Below are 22192 nucleotides of genomic sequence, written 5' to 3'. Positions count from 1 at the left end.
AAACTAACTAAACAACAAAAAAAAGTTTAAGGCTTCTGTATAATATTAATTAGATGTCTATCTTTAATAGTGTGTGAATAAAATATATATTAAATTGTCGTTCCAACTATAAAAGTTACATTCGATGAGTGTGATTAAAAACGATATATTTAAAGTAACTTTTTTTTCTTTGTACACTTAAGTAAAACTTTTACAGGGGTCGAGTTAGATGTAATACGCGATACTGATTATACCTATCCCACGCAGCATATAAATATTATCTTTTTGAGGTTTGATAGAAAATAATATTAAAAGTATAAATTATAAAATATTAATTTTATAAATGGTCAATAATTAATTTATATTTTTAAATGTATATTATTTAGGAAATATGTTTGAAGCATTTGTGATATTGATTGTTTATTTATAATTATCTGCCAAAACGCGATGCAAAGCCTTTGTTGACAATTACGATAAAATATTATTAAAATACATTATTGCTGTGTGGAATACAATAATAATAATACATGCAGCTTCAATTATGTAAAAACAGTATTACACAGATGTCGAACAGGCGGTGTGTTGCGGCTGTATAACGTATAAGTAAAAATATAAAATGGTAACCATACACATGGACTAGTAATACGCACGGAATAATAATATTGTGTGTAGCATGTTGCCCGTCTTTGGAAAATTGTCATTTGTCAAAGTTTGTTGTAAGTCGGAAGTCGCGACCTTAGGAACTTTCAGATCGAAGTTTGTTCTCGGGAGTCCGAGCACAGTAAAACGTGTTAAAAGTATTATACATTAAAAAATCGTTCGGAATTCTTAGTATTGTATAAAACTCGGCGGAAAAAAAAAATATATATTATATGTTTTTCATAACAGAACCGCATTTTGTGTTCAAAATCACTACCACCACACAGATAAGTGGGTAGAAAGTTTTGTGAAAACTGAATGAAAACCTAAGTAAGTCATATGTCTCAAGTGTGTATTGATAGATAAAAAGCGACTTGCATCGTAAAAAGTTTCAATCGACATTTTCGATACGCCTATACAGACATCATGCGAACAACTGAAGTGAAATAAATTCTCAACATCTTATCTAAGTTCAAACGCCAAAATTGCATTTTCTATTTAAGCGTTAACGTATACATTAAAATTACTTTTTAGGTTTTAACGTACAGCAGAACGGTGACTATTCCTCTGAAAATGGAGTTGGGTAGAACCGAAAATGACCAGACTAATATTATAGACTGTACTGGTTTAATTTATTTGTAATGGTCATTGAATATTAGAATTTTGTTTTTGCTTGAAAAATAATGTATACGTCGTTCGTCGTGAATTTTCTGAAACAGTGTTTTTATTTTATTTTTTACTGTCGTTGAAGTTTTTTTATAAAAACAATAAAAAAGCGAATTTTAACAAAGTAAAAAAAATATATATATATATATATTAGAGAAAACAGCAAAACCTACGACATAGAATAAATCACACTATTTTGTGTGAGTTTCTCCAAACTTCAACACTTAAGGACTATTAAAAACAAACAAGACGGTTTAAAGCTGTCTTTGAATCTTTATCAAAATACTTTCGAGTAAACACTATGTACCATTTTACCTCTTAGTATAAATTCCTGTTAACGCCATGGATTTTAATCGCAAAAAAAAAAAGAGGAATAAATGTTAGCATTAAGGTAAACAGTTTACAACGAACGTAAGCACAATAGTGTTATGAAAACGTTTAACTTTATCAATATTAGTTTTTCCGGATAAAACGCTAATTTTTATACGTACGTTTGCGATATTCTGTACATTACCATACAGACCTACGGGATGTTGTATGCGTGGGAATGTATTGTTTAATTAAAAGTAAATAAAACAATATACCTTCGTGCTCAGTTTGGCCGGGCCGTTGCAAAAGACTTTTAATCGGATGTTTCGCTGCAACAAACACCGGCAAAAGTGCTAAAGCGACGGTATAATAATTTCCATTCACAGTGGCGACGCTGTGCGGTAGTTGTAAATTATGTGAGCAACGGTTTATGGGTCGGTTTAGACAGCCGGCCCGTCACCTGGAATACAAGCCGAGAACAACAAATAATTATTTATATTCTACTTGTCGCCGAGAATTCATTTGCTAATATGCAAAACGCCTTCTGAATTCTGCGAACCGTTAAGAAAAGAACTATGAAAAAAGTTTTAAAAAAATAAAAAACTATTGCTCAATCCCGTTGAATGCAGTACGCTTTACTTTTTTATTGTGTGCCACAAAGGTTTTTATGTTATTAAAGGTGACATTTCAGCTCTTATATACGATTATAATATAGAACTATAGTTTTTTTTTTTTAAGAATAAAGAAAGAAAAACGACTGTAAACAACCGCAGTTTTTTTTAGTACAGTAAAGAAACTGGCCAACTATTGAAAAATGTCGAGGAGAAACGTCGTCATCCAGAGCAGAACGTAGTCAACGTTTTACTATCTCGTAAATTGTCATTAAAAAGACAGTTTGTAATCAACACTTTATTGTATAAAATACTTCATAAAATAAATAAAATTATTTCGCTTTGAACTTAAAGACTATTACATAACATGTAGAGAAAAATTGTACAGAGAAAATTCTTAAATTAGATATTATTACAAGAAGATATTAGGCAAAGCTTTAATCTATGGCTTAGCACACTAAATTAAGTATACAATCACATAAATATATTGTTTATTTTTAATTAATGGTAACAAAATATAATTTTCGTTTTTGTTTAATTAAAAAAATAATCGTTTTAATATCTATATCTATGTATTGGTATTCACCTATATGCATTAGAAGTAAGTGCCATTATTATAAACTAATCACTCAAGAAGGCACGCTACAAATTATCATTACAAATAATCAACCATTTATATTTTAGCTTCTAAAAGGTCTTCGGAGAGTTAAAAGTTTCGAGCAATTTTTAATTAATGAATTTCAGTGAGACAGGCACGGTGTTGAAATATCTCGTTTATTTCATCTCTCCGAGTAGTTTTTGTTTTATGTGAACAATAGACGATTTTCCATGGACAATTTTGTGCAACGAGAGGTGTTGGGTAGTTGTACTTTGTCGACTTAATTTTAAAAATCGTGCGATAATCTTTGATGAAAATATACAATATGTTATTGGCGCGGTACGGGACCGGTTAGGTTAGGCTCGTGGCTCGTCGGCTCAATTCACCTCAGCTTAGCGATTCCCTCTTTGTCTGACCTTTATGCATTAGTACACCATTCATCCGATCACCATGAAACTTTGGGAAGTTGTTGAGTACACTCAAGATCCCGTGACACACACAATCAGTTTTAAAGAATACAGAAATATTTTTAAAAGCGATTTGTACATACCGTTTGATATTATGTTATATTCATGAAAACTATATTATAGTATTTTTGTGAAATTGTTTGCGTTTTGCAACACTATTTCTGTAAAATCCTATTCTATTTGTACAGTATGATGAACAATGCGAATATTATAATGCGTATAATGGGAATATTTTAGTGAAACATATTTCCATTCAAATAATAATGATAAAATAATATTGGGTCGATGAACAATGTGTAAACCTGTAAGTGGAAACTAACCTAACCATCACCTCCTCTTTTCCTCTACCTACCTAACGAAAACTCAGTTAATCTATATCATACTAATGACGAGGCCCATGCGTTTTCTATCGATATTCACTATTTCTACCATCGACCGATACGGAATTCCTGAAGACCTAGGATCTCTATATGCTTCGCCACCACTATGCACCGACCCCACTGTGCTGGCTTTTTATTGTTTACTATTAGAAAAAATGTAAAAAAAATGTAAAAATGCAAAAATTAACCTGTTGGTCATAGCATTTCCGATCTGGTGTCAGAATTGCTACTAAGGAAATCACAGTCCTAGTCAACAGCTTACATCGGTTGCCCTACGGCTCAGGTTGTTTATTTCGATTGATTTTAATCTATTTAAAGAAATTAAATGATTATATTTTGTACATTTCTAAAATTCAATAATGTGTACCCAATAAGCAAAATCGGAACATTGATATTTTCAATATGTTTTACTCAAGAATAATATTTAATTTTATTATTATACATTTTAAAAATTGTTGTGTGATATTTTAGATAAATTATGTTTAAAAAATTATTTTGGTGGATTATTTTGGAAATATTTAAATACAATTTTTGAACAATTGAAACTTTTTGAACGTTTTTTATTCCATTTGTAATTTTTTTGCCATTTTTTGATACATCATAAACCCTGTACCTAGAGTATTATGAGAGAATTTTATAATTATATGTGTGTGTATTTACGGCATCTCTCGTGGAGTTGACCTGAAACCGGTAATTACCATAAATTGTGCACCACACTTGCTAAGCATAAGTAAACATCATGTCTATATTGGATTTTTGTTTTAATAAACTAAATATACACAACGAGAGAAAGGTATAAAAATAATAAAATTATCGTTGCTCTTTTTTTTTAAACTCCCCTCTTAGATAATATCTGTTGTAATAATTAAAACGCGCAAAAACCCGTCTGCGGTGAATTTCCTAATTAAACAGACCCGAATGCCTAAACATATACATTATATTTTAAGTCAACCACACGCGTCACCCGTCTGTGTATATATTGAATACTGTGCTCTTTGAATATATTATCATATTATTACAATATGGTCGTAAACTTTTTTACGTTATCACACTCGACCGCCGACCACGGTCAGACCTCGTTTCCGTGTAGACAGGTATACTTATAATTATGTTGTACTTTCATTCACATCGGTTATATTATACAGTATAGATTAAAATAACCTGGCCGGGAACGTAGCAGCAAATACGGGGCTCAGAGAGAAATAAAAAAAAGTTAATTTTTTCTACAATAGATAATATAGCAACGTACCTGCTATCGACAATTTCAATGGGGCATCGGAGAAATATAATTGCTTACCCGTCTACCGGGACAATAATAATTATTAGTTTCTAAAATCTATTTTATGATATATATATTGCCGTTTGTGTGAGCGCATCGCGCACCATTGCTTTTTTACCCTGAACGGTCAACGACAAAGCCAAACGTCACAGCTAGGGTAATCGATGTGATAGGATTGCCGTATCCATACATAGTCGCCGGCATTGTGTGTATTTGACTGTCACCGCGATCAACTCTCATCGGCCGATGGCACCCATGGCCATCTTATAATATATTATGTATAGGTAACAGTTCAGTTATAAACTATTATACTTGGCGTTTTTATTAATAGTTAACCTTTAAATTCTCGTTTCCCCTCGCCGCCACGGCAGGAAAATCTACACGCATGCCGGTGGCTGTGCGGCCTTGGAGTCGTCAATACGGGTCGCACACAGGACTTAAATTCATTATGATTATGATATTTAATCGTCGAGCAAACATAAAAAATAAACATGCACACGCATACTTACAGAACAGAATCGATACTAGCGTGCGACGTGAGCGCATACAGCTAAGGACAATAGCTTGGCCAAAACAACCCATGCTGCTCCATTGTCACGGAAAGCTTGATGGGGAAAATTACATTTCAAAAAAGCGAACGAAAAAGCGAGAGTGAACAAGACTTGCGGGAAAGACAGGGACGGAGCCAGAAAGAAAAAGGTGTGTCATTATAGAAGTGTATGCGACACCGGATAGCCTAGGGGTTTCCCGCGATCTCACGGATACCATTAGGCGCATCCGCTTGGTCGTGCCCCGAATTCGGAATGTGTAGTTCATATTTACATACATTCCTAAGCAAAAGTATGTACACATATTTATTATATATATATATGTATAGGGCACTTTTGTTTAAGTAAAACCTAACCCGAATAAACAAGTAAATGGGGTTCCTTTTCACCGAAACCGGGAACAGCCATTTTTACTGCTGCGGGTGCGACGTTTTCGGTTGTTAGTTATTATGCTATGCGGTGGTGGTGGCCATTACGGTGCCGATTGAGACATTAAAATAACCGCATAAAGACAATATAGTATAAAAAACCGACTACTATTGTAACACGATTCTAATTTTAAATTATATAATTTCCAAATTTCAATAGAAAGTATCCCACACCAATTTTAATTTGGGTTGACCATTTGTCTAACCTCGATATGAACTCCGAGTACCTAGGCTAGTTCTAGTAGATTCGCGATTAAAACCACAGTTTTATATTGTAACATCATTAAGAACATCTAATTTTGTTTTTTACAAGAATAAAATATTCAATGCAGACACATGAAGTCATCGAGATTTAATATGCTTATACTAGATTTTATTGAAATTCAAATGTCACGCCGCCAACTTGCATTATTAATAGAACTCTATTCCCTTTTCACCGAATTTTATACAAAGTTTGCATTCAGTCGAAATTAAATGCATATGTTATCGGAAACGTGAATAATTTACGCTATTTTGCATATTATTACTTGTTGGTTTTGTATAATATTAAATTTTAAATCAGATAATATATAGTCGAAAGTTGCATCCTTTTTATCACATAATAGTCATTTTATTCACAGCACTAAACGTTTACAACTCAAACGTTTAAAATGTTTACATCTCAGAAAGTTCAATGCAACATTATTTATTACTAGACCACCCAAAGTATTTTATTTCATAAGCAAATTTAACAACATCGCTTTGCTTATATTTTACTGTGCATTTAAAATGTATATCGTTTTCCATAATATTATGTTGTATTATAAATTCTATGTAGATAGTAGATACTAGGTAAATAACAAGTTAACATTTTTTTAAAGACCTAAATAAATCTTATTTTATAGTTCATACATTCAAATATAATTTTGTTTAAAACTTATTATACCTAGTCGATATTATGTAATAATTAGTATAAAACTGTTGTTTTACTTGACAACATATTTTTTGGGAATATTTTCTCAAGATTTATAGTAATTATATTATTTTTTTAAGGGTAGTATTAAATGTAGGTATTATGTTTTTTGTTACTGGTATATCTATAATATAACATAGTACAATAAAAGGATTGAGTTGAAAATAATTAATTTTAAATATTTCAAGGGTAATAGTAAAATATGTTTTAAATGTTGGTAATTAACACCGTTCGAAAAAAACCATACAAAAAAGTACTTTAGAGTTTAAGCTTTGAGGAATTAAATATAGTGTAGAAAATAGATGGTTTTCAAATTAAACTCATTTTTCTGTTTAGTGTACTAAAGGTGACCCCGCACGCGTTTAGCCACATCCTCATAGTGTTCATATTTTCCAATTTATTTTGTATGCGGGTCAAGTAAACGCAATAAACAACAATTCAACATTTTCGACCTACTCGTGTGTCTTGTCATTTTAAGAACTACCTTTTTGTACCCATTGGCCATCGCGTAATGTGAAACTAGAAAAAGGTAAAATCTCTAAATGTTTAATTCTGTTGAATTTATTAAAAGTATAGAGGTATTCTATATCTATTCTACATTGACGTTATTGGAACGCGAAAAAATGCCACTATTGAATTTTTTAAATGTTTACTGGCAAATCACAAATAAAAGATGGAACTTAAATTGAGTCGATATCTCTTATTTTTTATTCATGTACTAACCTATATGGTCGTACAAATAACTAACAATCCTTGGGATCTAAATCCTTATGTATAATGAATCCTGAATTATGTATATCGAAGTAACCATCGTGCAATACTATTTTCTATGAAGACTAAATTTACATGTAATCGAGAGAGAGTTAGATTTCAAAAATGATTAATTATTTTTTTAACAAAACACATATTGTGTATCAATTTACTACTAGAACTATTGATATTGGCTTAGTGATTTACTCTGGCTAATCGTATGAATTTATCATTCTTAACCTAGTTAAATAAAATATATTATGCCTTACGAATATATTGTAACTCTTGAAAATGTCCCATGAGCCTGTTACTCAGGTTTTATCTTCAATTCGAAAACACTTGCTATCGTAAAATAGAATAAGCATGAAATTGTATCAAAGCATTATTTTATTGTTTGTGTTCACTTATGTATGTTATTGTTGTGCGATAAACAAAATAAGTTACTGATAAGAGACAAACATCTTTAAACGTTTATGTGCAATCAAAACAATAACAAAGCGTTACAACGAATTTAACGTTTACATTATTTTCAGTACACTTTTAGGTTATCGGTAAGTAGGTATGCATAATAGATACACAGTGGGATCTTCACTATCAAAGTGAAGTATTTCTAAATAATGTATGTATGAGTGTTTATGTTCAGCACAATAAAAACATCTAGTGCAAAAAGTACACTTTAAACGTTTTATTTCAAGGGCTTTAACGTCACATTAAGGGGGTTATACCTACATCTTATTCTATATATATATATATATATATATTATATAATAAAATGTTATAATATGAATACGGAGTAAATAAAAAACATTAAACTACAACACAAGAAGGTGAGTAAGATATAAAGAAATTAGATAAAGTTTAAAATAGGACAACTTTTGTCATATAAGTAAATATTAAAGCTTTTAACCGTGCAGTCATCTAATATAAAAAAAACAACAATGTTCATTCAATTTGACAAATTTACTATTTGCTTACGTTATTGTTTCACCAAACAATAGAGAGTATTGGCAATATTACTATTGTAATATTATATTTACTAAGTTTACGTAAAACAACCTTGTTTTAATGTGAAGCATCTTTAGGATCTGTTGTTTAACTATACTATTACAATATAAATAATAATTTACAAACGTATAAAATTGAATCCTTATTTTTTTTTTCTTTTACATAATATGCAATGCGATATTTTTATATTGTTATTATTATCTATATATTTTTTAAATTATTCTCCGTTAAAAACACTATATAATATAAATGTGTATTTAATTATTTAGCTTTGTAACATAATGTTTGTTTTTGTTTTAAAATAATGGCTCTCCTCTCTTGTTTCCATAAAAAAAATGTTCTTTTGAAACATTGTAAAAAATGTGTGTTAAGCGTCTGCTACCCGTAACTGTCAGAACCAATGTTTTTAATAACGAATAGCTAGTAACGAAATAGGCTAGGTTATAATAAAATAACCCTTATATCTTATTTCGCTAATCATAACCATAAAGTTATAACATTTTAATCACTTCGTCATTGTTTTACATTATTCTCATACTGTGTCGTTTGGTAACCCGCAAGTTGGGCAGCTTGCTTTATTATCAAAGTTGCATCCCTCTCTTATATGCGGTATACAATAATTTATACTATGTATGTTTTGCATTTCTTAACTCGTCTAGAAGTAAAATGCAGTATAGAGTATTTTGAGGTCGGCCCTTGAAAAGTGACCAAGACAATTATAGAAATCATTAAGTACTTATTAACGTTTTGTCTATATTTAACTGAACTTGTGATATTTAACGATTTCAATTTTAAAATATAATATATGTATCTGAAATTTATGTCAATCTCAAAGCCAAGATATGTTGCAACTTTTGCACGTTATAAAGTTATTTAATACAAATTGATTTAAGTTTTTCGCAAAAGAAGAGAGTCGGATTTGTCTTATTAACTGTAGTATGAAACAAAGCCAGTGTTAAAGTTTCATTTTTGTTAAAAAAAAAGTTTTTTTAAAACGCAATATTTAGGCGTGCAACATTTACAACAGAACGTAATTATTATACTTTTAGCAAAAACATGTCGCATAAATTTATTACATTGTACCTAGTCAGAAAAAAAATCTGCAGTTAAAAACCATTTTTATTTTGAAGCAGAAAAAAATGATACGAAATTAGCAAACGCTATACATCCTTTCAAATTGAACAACCGTTGTTAAACATTTATTTTCATAAATTAATCAAATTCCATCAGTTTAAATTGAAATAGGTGTCCATGAGTTTTATGATATGTCAAAAATGTCCTTCAAAATATGTATTTTTAAAGCCATTTTCAATGTTTTCTGTATGTATAAGTCATAAACATATTAAGTCCTTATCTCAAAACCAAAATCGTTAAAACAAATATTTGTATACAATTCACAGTGAGGTATTAAGACGATTAAATGGGAAATGATTTTATAACTTAAAAATACAACTCGCGTTTTGAAAAATAAACGGTTAGCGTATTATTATAAATGCTATTATTTTACCAAGCGTTAAACAGTTAGGTAAACAAATCAAAAAGAAACCGTTTGAAACGTCGAATAAACTTAATAACACGGACTCTTAAAGTCGATTAGTTCAAATAGATATAACATGATTGACATGTCTAAACCAATCTATCATTACATTAATACTATATTTGCGCGCTAAACACACTGAAAGCAATGTAAAAATAGTGTTACAAAATTTGCACTTTGCATCATTGGTATGCGGAAGTTTCCAAATTAGAGTTGTTTGCCAAGTATAGTAAACAGTTTTATTAAGTGGATGAAAATAAAATATAAATAAAATAACTGCTGTTAGCAGGCCTATATAATTTTTTTATTTTCGTTTAATGAAATTTTATTGATTTTATAACGGAATTGGTAGCTGCGGCAGTTACTTTTTACTAATCAAAATACTAATTGGAATCAGATTCAAGTATTATTAAGACACAAAGACATTCTTTGAGTGTGTTTAAATTTAATTTAAATTAAAAATATACACGTACAGAATGTCTTACTTAAAAAAAAATAGAGGTCATAATTTAAAATCTCGTAGTTTTTTTCCAACAATATTGTTTCTGTGCACCGCACTAACTTGTTTTTAACGGATAAAGGAGAGGGACTTAAAACCATTTATTCGTTGCTATTTGGCTTATCACATACTTTATGATCATACATTTCCTACCATTATTAGAGGTGCATAAAGGAATTGTTTTATTACACAAATCACACTCCTAGGGCATTAAGTTTAAGTACGCTATTGGAGTATTGGACGATTGCCAAAGGTATAAAGGCGATTTTAAGTCTGTATAAGTAGCTGTATTTTTACGTTATTTACTATGAAATCATCATAAATAACTACAAGTCCTGACCTGAACACCAACGTATATTATTGTTAAATTTGGTAAAATCTCTTAGACACCAATATTTATACAGATTTACAATCATTATACAACGGATATTTTTTTATCGACTTCCAAAAGAATTAAACAAGTCTACAAATTCAAAGAATATCAAAATTAATAAATACTTTATAAAATGAATTTCACAGCAACTTATACATGTATTAATGTTTATGTGTATTATCTTGGAAAGAATTTTGTTGTTGGTAACGGAGAAATTAAGTTTATAATAATTTTGCGAAATTCCATGGAAATATACTATGTTAAACTGATAAACAAATTATAGTTTGTTAATTATTTTTTTATCAAAAAACTTCTTTGCTTATACACTTCAGAAACCTAGAGAGTTATTGTAGACATCACTAGTACATGTACACACGTCATAGAAGCCAACAACAAGCCCGACCTCTACTCTGGTCAAAAAGAACAAGCTGGCGGGTCTAGTTAAGATTAAAAATCTGGATCCAACGGAAAAAAAAAATGTTTATCTTTCTGGAAAAATACTATTCAGGTAAAAGGCTATTCGGGATTTCCGATTCGGGAAAAAAAGCGATGAACTAATATTTTTGAATAGCATTTTTCTAAGTACTTTAGAATCATGCTAAATCAAAATTATCACATCAACGTTACACTTACATTATTTTTATGAATATAAGTTGTATTATATTTGTTATCTAATGAAATACCAGTCTACCACGGGCACCACCTCAATATATCCGGTTTTATCCGGTAACACGCTTGAGGCTAAATATTTTCCTTGTAGAATTATACGCGTAATGTTTGATCTCCATAATATTAATAGTGAAACTGATACACTAATATTGTATTTAAATAAAATTCACAATACATTACAATATAAGTAAATGCAATCGATACATAGTTTTTAAAAAATATATTAAAACTAAAACACTATAATATTCAAACCCTTTTTGGGAATGATAGTTTGTTCTGCTATATTATACGACAACGAAAGTGTCTCCCGAGAAGCAAAAACTTCACCAATATTTTACAAGCAAGTATTTTTTTAAACATTAATGTCCACTGTTGGTTGCAGATAACTTTGAGACTTTATGGCCAACCAAACGAAATTAAATAGACCCGGGGTGACATTTTCGAGGAAAAACTTAACTAATAGTAATAAAAAAATCGTAAATTTTGGTGACTCGAGAGAATTTGTAAATCGGCCAGAAAATGTCGTTCTAACTTCACGAGTTGTACAATGCAATGCTTTTTAACTCTTTGGCGCAGCGTGAACTTTTTGATTTATTGTTAACGGTTGATTTATTGGGTGTTTGCTTTTTAATTAAAAAAAATTTTCAAATCAGTGCGTAATTTGACATTTTTACTAATACAAGAATGAAATGGAATATTTTGTAATGAGTCGTTGAAACGCACACTATTTTTATTGCCAATAAATGATATTTTTTTGCATTAATTTAATAAATACTAAATTCATAACGCTGCTATATGGTTGTAGGTGTAACAGTAAAACTATAAATCATGTCCCAATGCCACGGAAATATGTTATTAAATAATTGTTCACTTTAAACGATGACATTTCCTTGTAGAACCTATAAAATCACAGTTTAAATATTTTATTACATCGAAAATAATAGTAATTCGCACTTAAATAATCATTTTAAATAACTTTAAAATAAAAGATAAAAGACAACAATGTCTGATTTTGTGTATTTGTTTTTTTCCTGAGATTTTGTTTTTTATTTTGCATACTTAAATTATGACATAAATTCTATGCCAAAAATATTTATCATATTATACCAACCAGCAATAATTTATAGTCAAATAAATATTTTATTTTCCATAGGCAAATAAAAATAAGCACGCTAACGCACATTGTAAAATATAATAAAGGTAAAACGACTAGGAATTTCATTGAGTATTGCGGTGTTGTTTGAAAAAGATATGCGTGCTGCTTAAAATAAAGAATTAAACAACCCTAGTTTATTTTAATAATTAATTTATCGCTTTCATTGAACAATTGCGTTTATAAAGGACAGTATTATTGTTACCTTAGTTATTTCAAATAGATTTTAATGTTAATAAATATTTTATAGGTTTCGAGATTGAAAATATAGCTAGCAAAACAACAGCGCACATTTGAAAATTTTCAAATTTGTGAATATTTGTTTTTTAATAGATTATGTGGTAGTTTGATGATTTACCAAGCACTTTATGCGTCTGGCTGAAAACCAAGTATAAGAAATTGACATTTTATCATGGATTTTTTTTCTTTGAACCCATAAGACACACGAGTCTCTAAATTTAATATGACTTAAAACCATTCATTATATGAGATATTTTTTACATTTTAAATATAATATAACATTGTTGAAAACTAGAAAAAAATATTATTTATTAGTTTTGTTCAGGATTTCAACATTATATTTGCTTGAAATTAAAGTAATTTTTTTCAGGCAAAAGAATGACAATACCTTACAGGAACATTTTGACTAACCAGCATTATAAAACTTTTTGTGACACTATGAGAGCTATAGCGATTTATCTAATTGAAAATGCTGATAGAACTTGAAAACTTTTTATTACTTTAATTGATAACATTATATCATGAAACCCTACTAGAAACTGTCAACTATTAAAATAAATTGTTTTTTAAAAGAATTTTTTTTTGAACCGTAATGACGGCAGTAGTGTTGCCAAGATTGTTGATTCATCTTTACTTACTTAGTTGAAAAAAAATCGTTTAATCTTGTGGGACGTGTTTTATTTTTAAAGTTACACTTAATAATTATGATTAAAAACAATTTAATCTAAAATAGTATATATATTTTGTTGGTCGTTTTAACAAGCAACTATTTTCAATTCAAATTAGATAAGATAATTAATTTTTTTTCATTCTAAGTAGGTTAAAAAAGTAATTAGTAAATAAAACTACTATAAAACTACATTAACTGGATAATAAAAGTATTTTGAAAAGTAGGACACAATAACGTTATAGTATTATTGTACCCTCGTCAAGATGTCTGCCCGCTGCCCAATGAATTATAGCAAAATGATTTATTGACTTATGTCCAATGATATTATAACATACATAATAGAACAAACCAATATAAAGGATAAAAATGATATTAATATTATTATACTCCTATATAGCCTAGTTTAGTACACAGTATTAAAGATATTGAATACTTCAATACAAAAACCAACGAATAGTGGTATTAACCGTGGTTACATTTTTATTAAAATCCGTAATTGATTGGAAAATAATCGCGATTTTAAATAATATCGTCGTTAATCGTGATATAAATAAACATTGTTTAAACCATTACTCGTTAGTTTCTACTAATCTAGTTTATACTAATGAGTTATCAATTTTCAAGTTATGAATAAAACGCTACATCGAGTGTAAAGCTAAAAATGAATCTGGAGTAGTTCCGCCATCGATAAGATCGAGGTATCATTCATACATGTGAATATTATGGTAGTAACAGTGAAATTATTATACAATAAAACTATTCTATTGTGTTGTCTGCGAGTACAGATACTGACAAACAATGGAATGCTGTCAATTTGGTTTCCAATTAGCTGCTCGTTGACGCTAGAAGGGCTAGATATTTCACATCACAAGTGGATTGATGTCAACTAATAAGTAATAACACATGACATTGTTGTGTTGCGGCCTATCGAAATGTTTTGTTCTGTGGAAACTTTTGCACACCGCCGTTATGATTCATGAACTGCGCCCTTCACCTTAACCGCGTTCCCGGTACATTTATCATTATGGGTACAAAGCAATAAAGAAAATAACTATAGCCGTGGGCAATTGCCAATTGCCGGATATTGCTTGCGTGCTTAAACTTTTCGAGTACGGTCTGGTGGCCGAAAAACCGAGGTGACGAATGAGGTCGGACGAAAACGTGTCTTACTTGAAATGCATGTATTACGAGTACAGTACTGGTAAATGCGATTCAGTTTAAACCACGTGGAAATTCAATAAGTAGTAAAATATTTTCGGTGTCCATGGAAAAAGGTACACCTTATCTTACCGGAGCCAATTGTCCAGGAAAGCCATAACTAACTCTTTTACTAACTAACTTACTTAAACTTCATGACTTTTGAACGGATCGAGATAGCATTGTGGTGGAGACACCATTGTAATCAGCAGCTAATCAACTATAATAAAATGTAAAAAGCCCGATTTTGAAAAATGGAATACATAAGTGTTACCTTTTCCCATGGACGGCCACATTTACCTAAATTCAGCGTTTAAGGAGATTGAAAGCGGTTTGGTTTTTGGACGGTTTAAACCTAAAAGCTAGACAAAATTACGCTTACTTAAGGATGATCCCATTTCAATTCTGTAAAGATATATGACTACTTTGGCTTTTTTACTAGGTTATGTATTTTTTTGCTTTTTGTGAGTAAAAAACGTGTTTTTAATATGAAAAAAATTACAAATTTAACTAATTAAATTACACGAAACTAATTTTTTTTAAATGAAAATCGGATTTTTTTTTTATTACATCAAACCCAACCTGATTAAATTTGCGATCCGAAACGTTCAAAAGACAATATACTTGCCACGCTTTCCGGTGAAGGTCGGCACCCAAAAAATTCGTCACAAGTTTCCACTTTAACCTAGACTCGAAACTAGAATATCGTTAAGTCTTAACTTTTCTTTAGTTAAGCAACAACTTTAAAATCAGCTTAACGAAATTTTACGTGGTTTATAATATGTTTAATTATAATGTCTATTGTCCACACGTTCTTAAAAATTACATGCGGATTACACCAAAATAACGCTGGTTTATTATCATATTTGTTTTAATGAAATTTTATAACTAATATAATTATTTTATCAAAGTCTTGCATAATTTCATTATAGAACCACCGCAGACGTGTAACTTTATAATGTTGTTAAGCGTTGTACTGTGAACTACTTATTAGGTTAATACAAATTACAAAAATCGTTTAATTAAAACAATTGCCGTGTCGTTTAGACACAAAAAAAGCAATATTTTCTCAGATCCGCATCGGAGCTAAGAATATTTTTACATAAAAACTTTTATATAAGTTAATACACATCTCACTATCAATACAATAAGATCTTAGTTTAAAATTATGTCTGTTTTGACATATTAATGGTATCGCCGAATTCAATATGATGACGTAGGCGCCATCTCTGAGGAATTATTTAAACTATAAAAAACTACAGACATTTTCACACACAAATGGTAGTCGCATTTTACGAAATACAAATTGTTTACTTATGATTTTATTGTTCTTATAGTGATATACACTTTATACTTCAGATGGTGATTAAAATCCGTTGCTTTACTATAAATCTGTACGTTAATTTTCAAACAAATATAATTGTTAATGTGTAAATAATAATTTGTTGGATGATAGAAGAACTGCGTTTAGTTATAACACTATACAAGTTATGTTACATGTATTCAATTACATTAATACCTTTCACATAATATAGTTGTACAAATACAGACTTTGGTATAATCAAATTTGTAACCGAAGGTTAACACTGCAAAAAGCACTATGTAATGGCCTTATATACGTCTATATTGTTAGTCGAGGTATACGTTAAATTGTATTAATAGTGAATTGTACGAACTGGACTTATCCCGATGACCCAGATTAATTTACCCCAAGTCAGGACGAGTAAGGCCGAGTTTAACTTAAATCTTGAAAGGCTGAAATTCGATTATGAAACCAATTAACTCCCCCGGCTCGGGTCCAAATGATGGTCGGGCTTTCCAAGTTCAAATCATATGTTATATTTTACTAATGATGACTCAAGTATACAAAAGATTAACTACTAATAATTTACTAAAATTATATGTTTTTATACTATGAAAAAAAAAGGTAAAGATTTTATGCTAAAAGTATTATATATTATATTAAATGTAAAAACTTTTCGTCGAACAAATGATTGAATTATGTCTTTTGAAAAATATAAAACCAAAATAAAAAAAATCTAATAAAAACTGTAATATTTAAATTATACATATAAATTAATATGTAATAAATAGTTGTAAAAAACAAATTTGACACCCCCAAAAATGATTTAAATTGCTTACAGTTGCTGTGGGCGTCTGGTAAAAAATGTTGTTAGTAAAAGTTACATACGTTTATTTATTATTATACTATTTTTATTATTATTATATATTTTAATTGAATATTTAAAATAATTATATTTTATACATTTTTTATCATTGTGATGAATATAATTTATTATATTAAATGCATCATGGACATTGTCTTGCCTAAAAACTTGACTGCACTTTTTTTTATAAATTCTTAACTTGTACACTTAACATTTACAATAGAATTATAAATTATTCATAAATACCGGGTCCTACACAATACACGTTTGATGTAGTACTGGATTCCAATAATATTGAATATTATCTATTAACACTTATATTAGCTATATTAGTATTGTAAAATAATATATTAGCAGGTTCTCCCGTTTTATTGAAAGTATTATTACACTGTATTCTACTATGGACTTAGATTAGATTAATATGTATAGCGTTGTCCAAAATAAAATCGCGAAATTCTTTATATACCACTTTAAGGTATAACATTTACTTATTGAATATCATAGCTTACTCAAATAAAAAATATCTTACACGTGCGAAGACTTGAAATTAATTAGTGTTATAAAACTGACCGTAAAATGTTACAAATGCAACATGTTTGCCGGTAAAAATGTAAACGAATACTGTCAAATTGTAATAACTAAGTGCACGATTTGAGTAAGATGTTATGAACTAGGAATTGACCAAAGAGGTATTTCAAAAACATGTTAATTGATATCATTGAAATGACATTATTGTACTCATTATAGGTTCATAGTCTCGACCATATTATACCTGCAAATATGTATTATATTATACATTTTGACACCCATAAGGTTTGGTCGCGTATTTTCCATCGCTGTAAATTCCTTTTTCCCGTTATTAAAACGTAGGTATAATAATATGACGAATTTGGTGTAAGCTACTTTTTCCATTTTATTTTATTTGCCCCACCTGGCACCAACTATTCTACTTTTTCAATTGTTTTACCAAATCCGTCATTTCTGAATATTCTCTCCTCTAACTTATACATATCCTTAACGTATCTTCTTTCTTAGGTCTGGCTTTCTTATCAGTTATTTAATTAAAATTAAGTAATGGTCTTTTTTTAATAGGGAAAATATAAATTAATTATTTCGAATGAAAATAATCAAAATTTTTTTAAAGACCAAAAGTAATAATAATTATAACAGTTTGTTTATAAAACTATTGATATTTTATTTTTTTTTAAAGTGCATTAAAATTAGTCCCATTGGTCTAAAACTGTTCTCGATTACAATTATACTCACAATAAAATATACTGATATTGATATTTGTTGAGCCATATTAAAAAATAATAATAACAGAAAAAAAAAACATAACTTTGAGAAAATGGAGCTTAATACAATGATGGATAATATAGGTAGGTACATTGTCAAATAGTTTTCCTTGTAAAATATCATCTTTGTATTTGAATAGTAGGACTATTAATAATATTGTGATTAACAAGCAGCCGTTCTTAAGAGTTATGAGTTATGACACATAGATATTAACCACAATTTATCTACTATTAGTTATAAATCATAGATTGACCACCGTGATCACTGATTAAATTTTAATATTTCATTGTAAGCAAATAGTGAATAATTTATTATACCTTTTATGCATACAAATGTTGTTTTTCTATGTACTCAATATCAAAATAACAACGACTTGCATCGAGCCATGTGATCGAATTATTATTCCATCGAAGCTCGTTTGATATTCGTGCTATTGGAAAAAGCGCAAAGAAAATACAAGAAGGTCGAATAACGTTTTTAATTTAAAAAAAAAATATTTTTACCTACAAGTTAAATTGTAAATTTTCATCTAACATTATAGCTTATATTGTAGCTGCAAAAAAGTACACGTATATTTTGTTACAATAGCTTTGGCTGATGTCGAGATATTATGTACAACAAGATAACGGTTAGACAGTGACTAATCGTTGATGCTGCTTGAAAAGGCCACATCATATTTATTTCCATTATAATAACATATTTTGTATTATTTATTTTTAAAAACACATTGTACCCAAAATTGCATTCATGAACATGTTAATTTAATTTTCAACCTATTTTTTTTTTCAATAAAAAAAATTAATTAATTTGTAAAAACTTACAAGTCATGCTCTATGGAATGCTGCTCAGTATTGTAAATACGCCGTAACGTGCCAAATAAATGGTATTTATTGTTATCTGAACAATGCCGTGATTTTATTCTAGTAGTTATATTTTTTTACCGAAGATACCATACAAAGTTCATTGTTGTAAACATATAATTAAAAATTATATTCACTAGAATTTCGATTTTATTAATAGAATGAACAAGAAAATAAACATTTGTATACGGTCAATTTGTGTAATTTAAATAAACAAAACGAAATAATATTTACCGGTTATTGCTTGAGCCTTGATTCATATTTTTAATGAAGCCTAACAAATGCCACAAATACAATATTGTATATAACTAATCATAAAAAGTATGGGTGGCACAAAATCACCTTCAAAACTAATGGAAGTCAAAGATTTTTAGGCTAGTTAATATCATAATTTTCGGCCATTTCTGTAAGCCGTATACAGTAAAATATAAATCTATGATAAATAAAAATGAGTTGTTTTTAATATTTTTAAATTTGCTTACTGGACCTGTCTAGTTCGCCATTGATTTTGTATCCTTTTAGTTTTAAAGGTACTATGTCCGGAAATACAGTTACTTATCGAATATTCTGTACTGTCACCAATATTAAACCTTCTGAAAAGCTTTATTTTTTTCCATACAAAGCAATAAATTGTAGACGTCGTTAAACAAGTTAAATAAATCCGATTAATTCAATCCCAGGATATGGTTAAACCTTTGGATTCAATACTCTAGATCTGATGGAGCCAAATTGCAATATAACCAGACACTCTCATTAATGAAATTTCAAGTACCTCACAAACAAACTCTGACCATTCGAGAGCATAGCACATGGACTACATTTTATTAAACTAATTACACAAGCGAAATACGATTACCAAAAACAACATTCTAAAAAAAATAATCAAGGTATACATTATAACTTTATTATATTACATAATAGAATTCACATAAAATTGCCTACAGTATATTGGGGAATGTAAAAATTAAAATTAATTATTAGTTATTTATTAAAAACATGTTATACCAGTGGCGTTCGAACTTAACTGTGGATGCAGAATATATAAGACATAGATATCGAACGTAACATCAATACAAATCATACATTTTTAAAACAATATAAAATTTGACTGAGATGTTAATTTTGGAACGGAACTAATGATTTAGTGTATAGATCAAATTACAAAATTAATCAAATGGAATCAACCAAAATTCTTGAATTTCTTTTATTTCGAGCGTAGGTATCGTTCATAAATATACATAATATTCTCAATATACCTACTCAATCTCTATAACAAAATACGCATGGAATGCCGCGATTTTCATTTTCAAATTCTATCCGTTTGTACAGTGTACTGATAGACGAAACATTTGATTGTACGGCTATGGTGAATTAGGATAAAATAGTTTTTATCCTTGCAGCAATGGCTGCAATAATATTTTTGCCGAGAACAACAATACACAAATTACAGAACGAAATGATTGATTCTGTCGGTTTTTTTCTGGACAATAATAATTACGCAGATCCTTTTTGGCTGCTTTTAAGTTTCAATAAGCTCTGTATAACGATACGGAGGATTACTGTATGATCGACGACCATTGACCACGGTCGTTAAGTGGGCCTATATAATATTATAACGTCGCTTGTCGGCTTCCACTAATACGGTTCGGGGTGCCGGCTGGAGCGAAAAAGTAATTTGACGGCAGTAAGAGGGCGGATCGACGATCTGCTAAGTGATTTCTATTTGCCGTCGTAAATTGTACGAAGAAAAGGTCGCTACCGTAATCGTTTGGGCTGCACCGGGGCGAACAAGTGTGTGAAAGCTCGTCCATCTAGTAAGTACGGTATATACCCGGTTAGGTACCTGACCGATTGTTGTTGTCCCACGCCATTTGCAAGTTCAAACGGATATGCCGTCGTCCAACACAATACACACGTTGACTGACAGTCAAGTGGAAAAAACTGGTGCGCGGTTCGTATCCGGGTTTTCTTCAATGGCGTTCAACGTGGTACGGGCAAAGGTGTCAAAAGAAAATTAAATCCCACAGGCCGTTTACTCGGATGCACTCGGACGCATATGAGATGCACATGACATTATTACAATATTATACCTGTTAGTAGTGAGTGATTTCGCTGAATTAGAGTTACACAATATTGGGTTTGACGCGTTTAAACGTATCTCTTCTCGTCTAATGGTGATGTGGATCTACTATCGCACCTCTAAAGTTTTTTGTTTACAATACATAATGGGCGAACGCCGGGTGTACGGCCGACGAGCCCGGGCCTTTACCTTAAGATGGCGATAATAATACAACAATTATTATTGTAGTCGTTATATTACTTATCCTACACACGTGTCTTAATTGAACGTACTTACGTTTATGGCGGCCAAACAAACATCGTCGTAATCCTCGGCGTGAAAACCCACGAACGGGGGGGGGGAGGAGGGGAGCTGGACGGTGGAGGATGACTGCCGACGACTACGGCGAAAAAAAAACCGCTACGGCACACAAGCTACGGATGCGGTTTTTTTGGGACCCTTGTTTTTATTTAAACCTTTATTTTTTTTTTTATCGACACTAGACTTGGCGCGAGCACGTCGTCGTAAGTGTGGACGGGACTCGGACGGCGTTCTGGCCCACGCTGTCGGTGCGTTTGCCGGCGTTCAAAACGTTACTGAGCGACGACCTAGGACGGAACGGCACACTTTGTCGGCGGATTTTCGCGCCATCTGTTGAAAGCGCGGACTTTTTGCGTTTTTCCGGCACCGCACTTCATAGTTGGCCGTTTCCACGCCGTATATAGTATGTGTAGGTATTATACCTACCACTCAGGTGCATTGGATGTTGTATTATTTCGCGCTGTGCCGCCGGCTCTTCTTTACAATATGATAATTTTTTCTTTTCTTAATTTTGCACCCCGTTTTGTTTTTTATTTAGC

General features: G+C 30.3%; 1 protein-coding gene across 4 annotated transcripts in view; it reads right to left on the bottom strand.

The window, feature by feature from the left end:
• LOC126843551 (octopamine receptor beta-3R-like) overlaps positions 1-21908 on the bottom strand; it is a 92241-nt gene extending 70333 nt beyond the window's left edge. For 2 of the 4 annotated variants that reach the window (XM_050581142.1, XM_050581145.1), the window contains exon 1: positions 21630-21908. The gene's annotated coding sequence lies outside the window, so the exon portion shown is untranslated. Of the gene's footprint in view, positions 1-1868; positions 2054-21625 lie in introns of all 4 variants that reach the window. The other 2 variants (XM_050581143.1, XM_050581144.1) reach the window with 2 other exon arrangements.
• Positions 21909-22192: the final 284 nt, after the last annotated feature.

The sequence above is a fragment of the Adelges cooleyi genome, unplaced genomic scaffold (assembly GCF_023614345.1).
Source record: "Adelges cooleyi isolate 19-005CV unplaced genomic scaffold, UGA_ACOO_1.1 ACOO_flye_CR_arks_rails_tigmint_CR_PRNA_574, whole genome shotgun sequence".
Lineage (NCBI taxonomy): Eukaryota > Metazoa > Arthropoda > Insecta > Hemiptera > Adelgidae > Adelges > Adelges cooleyi.
Note: the sequence above shows the minus strand (reverse complement) of the source record. Positions and strands in the feature narration are given on the sequence as shown.